The sequence below is a fragment of the Myxine glutinosa genome, chromosome 13, assembly GCF_964187855.1.
Source record: "Myxine glutinosa chromosome 13, kmMyxGlut1.1, whole genome shotgun sequence".
NCBI classification, from domain to species: Eukaryota; Metazoa; Chordata; class Myxini; order Myxiniformes; family Myxinidae; genus Myxine; species Myxine glutinosa.
The window spans coordinates 33431310-33437738 of record NC_136273.1 but is presented as its reverse complement, the minus strand read 5'-3'; positions in this window follow the sequence as shown (position 1 = coordinate 33437738).

Below are 6429 nucleotides of genomic sequence, written 5' to 3'. Positions count from 1 at the left end.
GTGCAGTTATTTGGTTCTGTATAAAACAATATATAATTAATCTTATTATAATTCACCAAATGTCTGTCTGTCGTCCGTTCCCAGGTACCGCAAAAAACGGCTGAACCGATCGCTATGAAATTTTGGGTGGGTAATCCTGGGACCCCTAGGAGTAAAATAGGCTATATTGTTTTTCCAATTTTTCCAATTTCCCTGTTTTTCCAAACACGATGGAATAATATTTACCGATATGAACAGTGATGTGGCTTTTATTGAAATTCTACAAATACTGTTTAGATTTTGATGATTTCCATGTGATATGATTTAACGGATGTTTATATGAATCGTTTAAAATAAAAAGAGCCTTAAATTTCTGATATTTTGCCTTTTCATTTGGGCCTCCCAATTGAAGCCCCGCCCATAGGGCAGGTACCGTTGCTAGTAGGTTTAAACATAGCTCACCAGTCTTGTTGTGGAAAAGATTGAAACTCATCTTCAAGGTCAAATAACTCTTCGATTGACATCCTCCGTCTCCATGAAGCGCACTGGACCTTGGTTCATCTTATATTTTAAAAAATGATGACAAAATAGAGTTAGAACAATAACCTTCCTGTGTAAGAGGAAGGGATTAAAATTATTTATAGAATTAGTTATAAATATCTCTTGACTGAGAGAGTTTGGAAGGATTAACATTTTTTTAAAGGATTAAATGCTCTTGACTCGTGCGAAACCATAAAAGCAGAAAATTAAGTTTTTCCCTAAAATAAAACATAAACCAATATTCGTGGTTCTCTATTCGAGAATAACGAAAATATGAGTGTTTTAGAACCGAAAAATGGTTTTGGGGTCTATTTAGGATTTAACCTTTGTTGATGGCTTAAATGGGGAAGGGAGAAATAGACGGGGTTTTTTTGGTTTTTGGTGGGTGGCCCAAAAGTTCCAACGCATTTTCCCCATTCACTTACATGTAAAAATGGTTGTGTCTTACAACCAACATTCTTCCCCTACTGTTGTGCCAATACAGTCATCAATGTAGCGACAAACGAGCTTCGGTTGAGGATGAACATATTGATAATGGATTTGTTCCTCCACTTAGCCAATTTGCAGAGTTAGGATCAAATGGATTACCCAGAGCTACTGTGTTGGTAGTACAGTTGACCATGCAATGAATAAGAAAATATTTCAGACTAAAGACAAGTGCCGCTAGTCCTACAATGAACACATTTGGCACACAGACCAAAGTCCGAAGGGTATTTTCATCCATCACCTCAGCCTTTAAAGCCTACTTTTCCATCTTTAAAAAAAAAATTATACACAATCTGATTGGTTAACAGCTATCACAGGACATAGCACGGGTGAAGGCCAGCATATGTAATTAGCCGAGCTGTGTATTCCACCCATTGGCTGGACAGCAGGCCTGACTCCACCCACAATTGTAAACTAACTAATTAATAAGTTCGCCATTTTCATGCTGCGTTAAGCTGAAACCATCTGCTATGGTAAGTGTTATACAGTATATTCACAATTGCCGTACCTTTCCTATGTTTGTCCTTCATTGTAAAGCAAACCTGAGCCCATACTAGCACCTATAGGCCTCAGCCTTTTGGCCTTCAGCCCTCGAGTGAGGTTCATGCTTATACACTGCCTGGGGTTTTTCTTCTGGGAGCGACAGTTTTCCATTGACAAATTTCTTCCACACCTCTGAACCTCAATGTCTGTTGCACAGAAGCTCCACAACCTCAAGGTTGGCACCTCGTGGAATCAGTGGTGGTGCGAACAATTAAATTGTCAAATTGAACAATCTGATGATAATTTTTTTCAAATGTACAGGACCGGCTGCAACAGCGGGTTCTTTTACGTCACATGGGGCCTGCCTTCGAGGCGGTCCCGATTCCCAAACCATCCCACCTCCTACATCCATCAAACCATCCCACATCTAGCTCTTTGGGAAGGATTTCAAGCACAACTAGAACGGGCACTCGGTAGAGCGCATACCTTCGCCGCAGCTACTGTTCTGTACTTGGCATGGGAGTGTAGGGAACAGAACAGTGAACAGTTTGGTGCTGATTTCATGCAAATCGGATAAGAATTGACCGAGTTATGACAAAAAACGCACATTTTGCAAGGTCGTGACCCCCCTGACCTTTGACCCCCAACCGCTAACAAGGGTAATGTCTTCACTGGGTCATGTCGTATATCACAAGATCGGGCATTGAATTCTGAACATTTTGACATTAGTTGCATGCCAATTGGATAAAAATTGACCGCGCTATGGTAAAAATACGATTTTGACCTTTTCGTGACCTTGACCTTGACCTTTGACCCGATTGCTCCCAAAATCTAAACAAATGTGTCCCGTATAATAGCCAATCATCCCACCAAATTTCATGCAATTCGGTTGAATACTTTTTGAGTTATGCGAATAATATACACACACACACACACACAGACATACAAATAAATACACAGCGATCAAAACATAACCTTCCGCTTTTGCGAAGGTAATAAATAGAGATCCCAACAGTGGCAACATAACTCTTGCATGTAAGAAGAATTCTCAATTAAACTTTTCATGGTAAAGCCTCAGGTTTTCACGAGTTATGAATATTGTGGTGTGGTGCAGTTTTGCAAAAAAGTTGGCATCAACACTTACTAATTATTTCTGTTCATAGAACAGGTAACCCAGCTAGTGGAGAATAAAAGTTTTTTGAGTGCATGACGCGTGTCCCTTGAGTGCAAGGTAAGGATTACACTGAAGGAACTATCTTGTGAACAGAATGTCAAATTAGTGTGGTCGAGCAACTTCTTAAGGTAAGTGCAACCAGGTAAGTGCTTTGCTATTTCAAACTTTTCGGGGAATCCTTTCAATCTATAAAAATTGCAGTGGTAAAGTATGCTGCACCAAGTAACATTGTCGGACGGCACCAGAGTCATTGCCATTGAGAGAGGCAGCTCGGAAATACGCCGTCTGAAGATGATTATTAGGATGAACGAGATGATTTTCCAGTTTGACCGATCTCGGTTATTTTTATATATATATTTTTGTTTGTTTTCTTATTCCCTTTGTGTTTTATGTTTTTTATGATGGTTAAACTTACGGTGTCACCAAATAATAGTTTCCTTGGATATGGGACAATAAAGATTGTTATTATTTTATGCTTTATTTTCTAGCTTTTGCCATCGTCTGGAGAACTAAAAAGTGATCTCTACCTGGACAATCAGCTGAACAGACCAGGTAGGCTCTCTTATGTAGCCAAAGCGATTGGTGGGAGAAGATATGCCAACTTTAGTTTTGGATGTAGCAAATGGGACCAGAGGAATTTTTCATGGTACCACGCCATCCCTACATAGAGTGCTGGCGCAGTTGATAAATACACTCAAAAGTAGCAGCATAGAAATTCAATTGAGACAGAGAAGGCTTCGGTTGTTCGGACAGGTAATGTAGCTAGAACTATAGAGGATGAACCGAATCGGAAGTTAGTAGGCTAGAACTATAGAGGATGCACCTAATAGGAAGATAGTAGGTTTTAAGGCAAATGAAAAACACGAAGAGGCAGCTCGGCCAGGAAAACATGGCAGGAAGGTATCAACAATGACATGAAAATAACTGCTTTAAAGAAAGATGTGAACGAAATAACAAAATGGAGTCGTGCGAATCCATCGACCAACGCTATAAAATAAGAGCAAATGTCGTTAAAAAAACGATGACGACAGAATTTGCTTCATGTCAATGGAAGTCAAAAACAAATTGCATTCACGCTGGAGCTGAACCTTGAGCTTAAGGGTCATTCATAAACATTTCAGTTAGGTATTTATAACCTATGTATATTATAAAACAGAAGAATTACAACAACAAAATAATGATAGGGAAGAGGAGGTGTAAAAAAAAAAAAAACTTGAAGAGGGTGGTGGGAGGAAGATGATCTAGAAATTTGGCTCACGACAAGGATGAGGATAGTAAGGTCATGAAGGGGGTCTATTTCAGGCAAAGTTCAAGACCACAGATCAGTGGATCATTCAGGCTTTAATGAACCAGCTTCTGCACCTTTCACAAGCATCGCCATTCCCGCCAGTGTGGATCCGCGCTTGCACACCCACCACATGGAGTGTACAACCTCAAAGTACTGCAATTGCATCCCCTTTACCTCTAACATTGTTTTAACATTACAACATTTTCCCTTAATAGGAATTTAAAAAAAAATTTATAAAGAGGTAATTAATGATAACTAAATTATGAACCAGAAGCAAAATCAACACCCTTAGGCACTCCATGATCAACTCCCCCATCCAAAACCTTGATCTCTTCTATCCCCGTTAATTCACCCCAGATCCACTTTCTTTGAAATCCCGACTTCTTTCTTTCCTGGAAGTTCTAGCAATTATACCTCTCCCCCCCCCCCACCCCCCCTCCCACCTTCCCATGCCTCCTCCCCCCAAGCCCTTTCCCTCCCACAGATCTTCCGTTGTCCCTGTTCTCTGCTGTTGTTCTTGTGTGCTTCTCTCTCTCTCCCCATCTTGTCTCCCGCTCCCTTTTATTGTATATTTTGTGTGTCCGTTTGTTGTTGTTTTTTTGTGATCGATGTTAGCTCTTACACGAGCCCCGATCTTGTATACAAAAAAATAAATAAAACTGTCCAAGCTTTCAAATGTACCAACCGAGGTCACACATAGTCCGCCATTGTTACGGGATTCACACGGGCCTATTTTGTGAGCCATCTGGGCAGAACTCTTTTCCCCTGAGTCTCTTACATAGGTCTCACATTCTGAGCTATCGAGGCAGAACTCACTTCTTGATTTGTCCCGAATTTTGTCGGTCTGCAAAGTAGAACTCGTATGATGAGTCATCAAGGTAGAACTCGTTTTGTGCATCATAAAGGTGGAACTTGTTTTTTGGGTCATCAAGATAGAACGCGAATGCTGGGTCATCAAGGTAGAACACGAATGCCGGGTCATCAAGGTGGAACACGAATGCTGGGTCATCAAGGTAGCACACAAATGCCAGGTCATCAAGTTAAAACACGAATGCTGGGTCATCAATGCAGCACACGAATGCTGGGTCATCACGGTAGAACACGAATGCCAGGTCATCAAGGTAGAACATGAATGCTGGGTCATCAAATTAGAACAGGAATGCTGGGTCATCAAGGTAGCACACGAATACTGGGTCATCAAGGTAGAACACGAATGCTGGGTCATCAAGGTAGCACACGAATGCCAGGTCACCAAGTTAGAACACGAATGCTGGGTCATCAAGGTAGAACGTGAATGCTGGGTCACCAAGTTAGAACACGAATGCTGGGTCATCAAGGTAGAACGTGAATGCTGGGTCACCAAGTTAGAACACGAATGTTGGGTCATCAAGGTATAACGTGAATGCTGAGTCATTAAAGTAGAACCTTAAGATTTAACTTGAGATCTGTGAGAGTCTGATATTTTGTCTTACATTCCTGGAGCACTTACATGACGGAGTGATGATAGATCCACGGCAAAATATCGCATCTTCTTCTTCAGTGGCCGCTACGACACCTTCTTCCCCTGCATGCAACAACTGACAACTGGGAGAAAGACAAAAGAGCTGGAAAATACAAAAAAAGAGTTGGACAGATTTTGGATAGACAAAGAAGGATCACTGGAATAGCGAAGAAGAGGCAGCTCAACTGGGACAGAGAATGTTCTGCAAGGTAGAAACAGAAACCAGGAGTCACATCCTATCTGGATGTAAAAAAAAAACAAAAAAAACTCATGTCAGAACAGCTGTACACCCAAAGACACAAGTTATGTGGAGTAATCTACTGGCACATCTGCAGAAATTTCAATATCCCAGTTTCACAAAACTCATGGAAACATGAAAGAAAAGCAATCATTGTAAAGAAGGACATAATGCTCACGACCTGATGATGCCATCCAGCGTGAACAGAGAAAGCAAAGGACTGTGACAGAGATAGTACTCAGGAACAAAAAGGAAAAGCCAACGTTGCTCATTGAGATGTCAAGTACCCGGCGATTTCAGCCTAAATAATGCAGAAATCAAGAAAATTGCTGGAGGAGTGCGAATCATGAGTGCGAATGCCAAATAACTCTGGCAGGATCTCCCCACGATCACTCGTTACAAGCCGAAGTTGAAATATCCAAGGAATGACGACACACATTGCCAGCCAAACTGACTCATTTTTACAGCCAATTCGATCACCCGGTGGGCACAGCACCAACCACAGTGGAAGTGACTGCTCAAGCTTTTGTGATCTCCAGAAATGACACTCGGCGTGTTCTGATGAACCTGAAGGTCAGGAAAGTGACTGGTCCTGATTGTGCCAGCCCCGGGCTGCTGCGGTCTCTCATGCTGATGAACTGTCGCCCATTTTTACTTTACTTTTCAACTGGTCACTTCAGCTTTGTAAAATTCTCCATGTTTTGAAAAAGTCCATAATTATCCCTGTGCCAAAGCGTTCG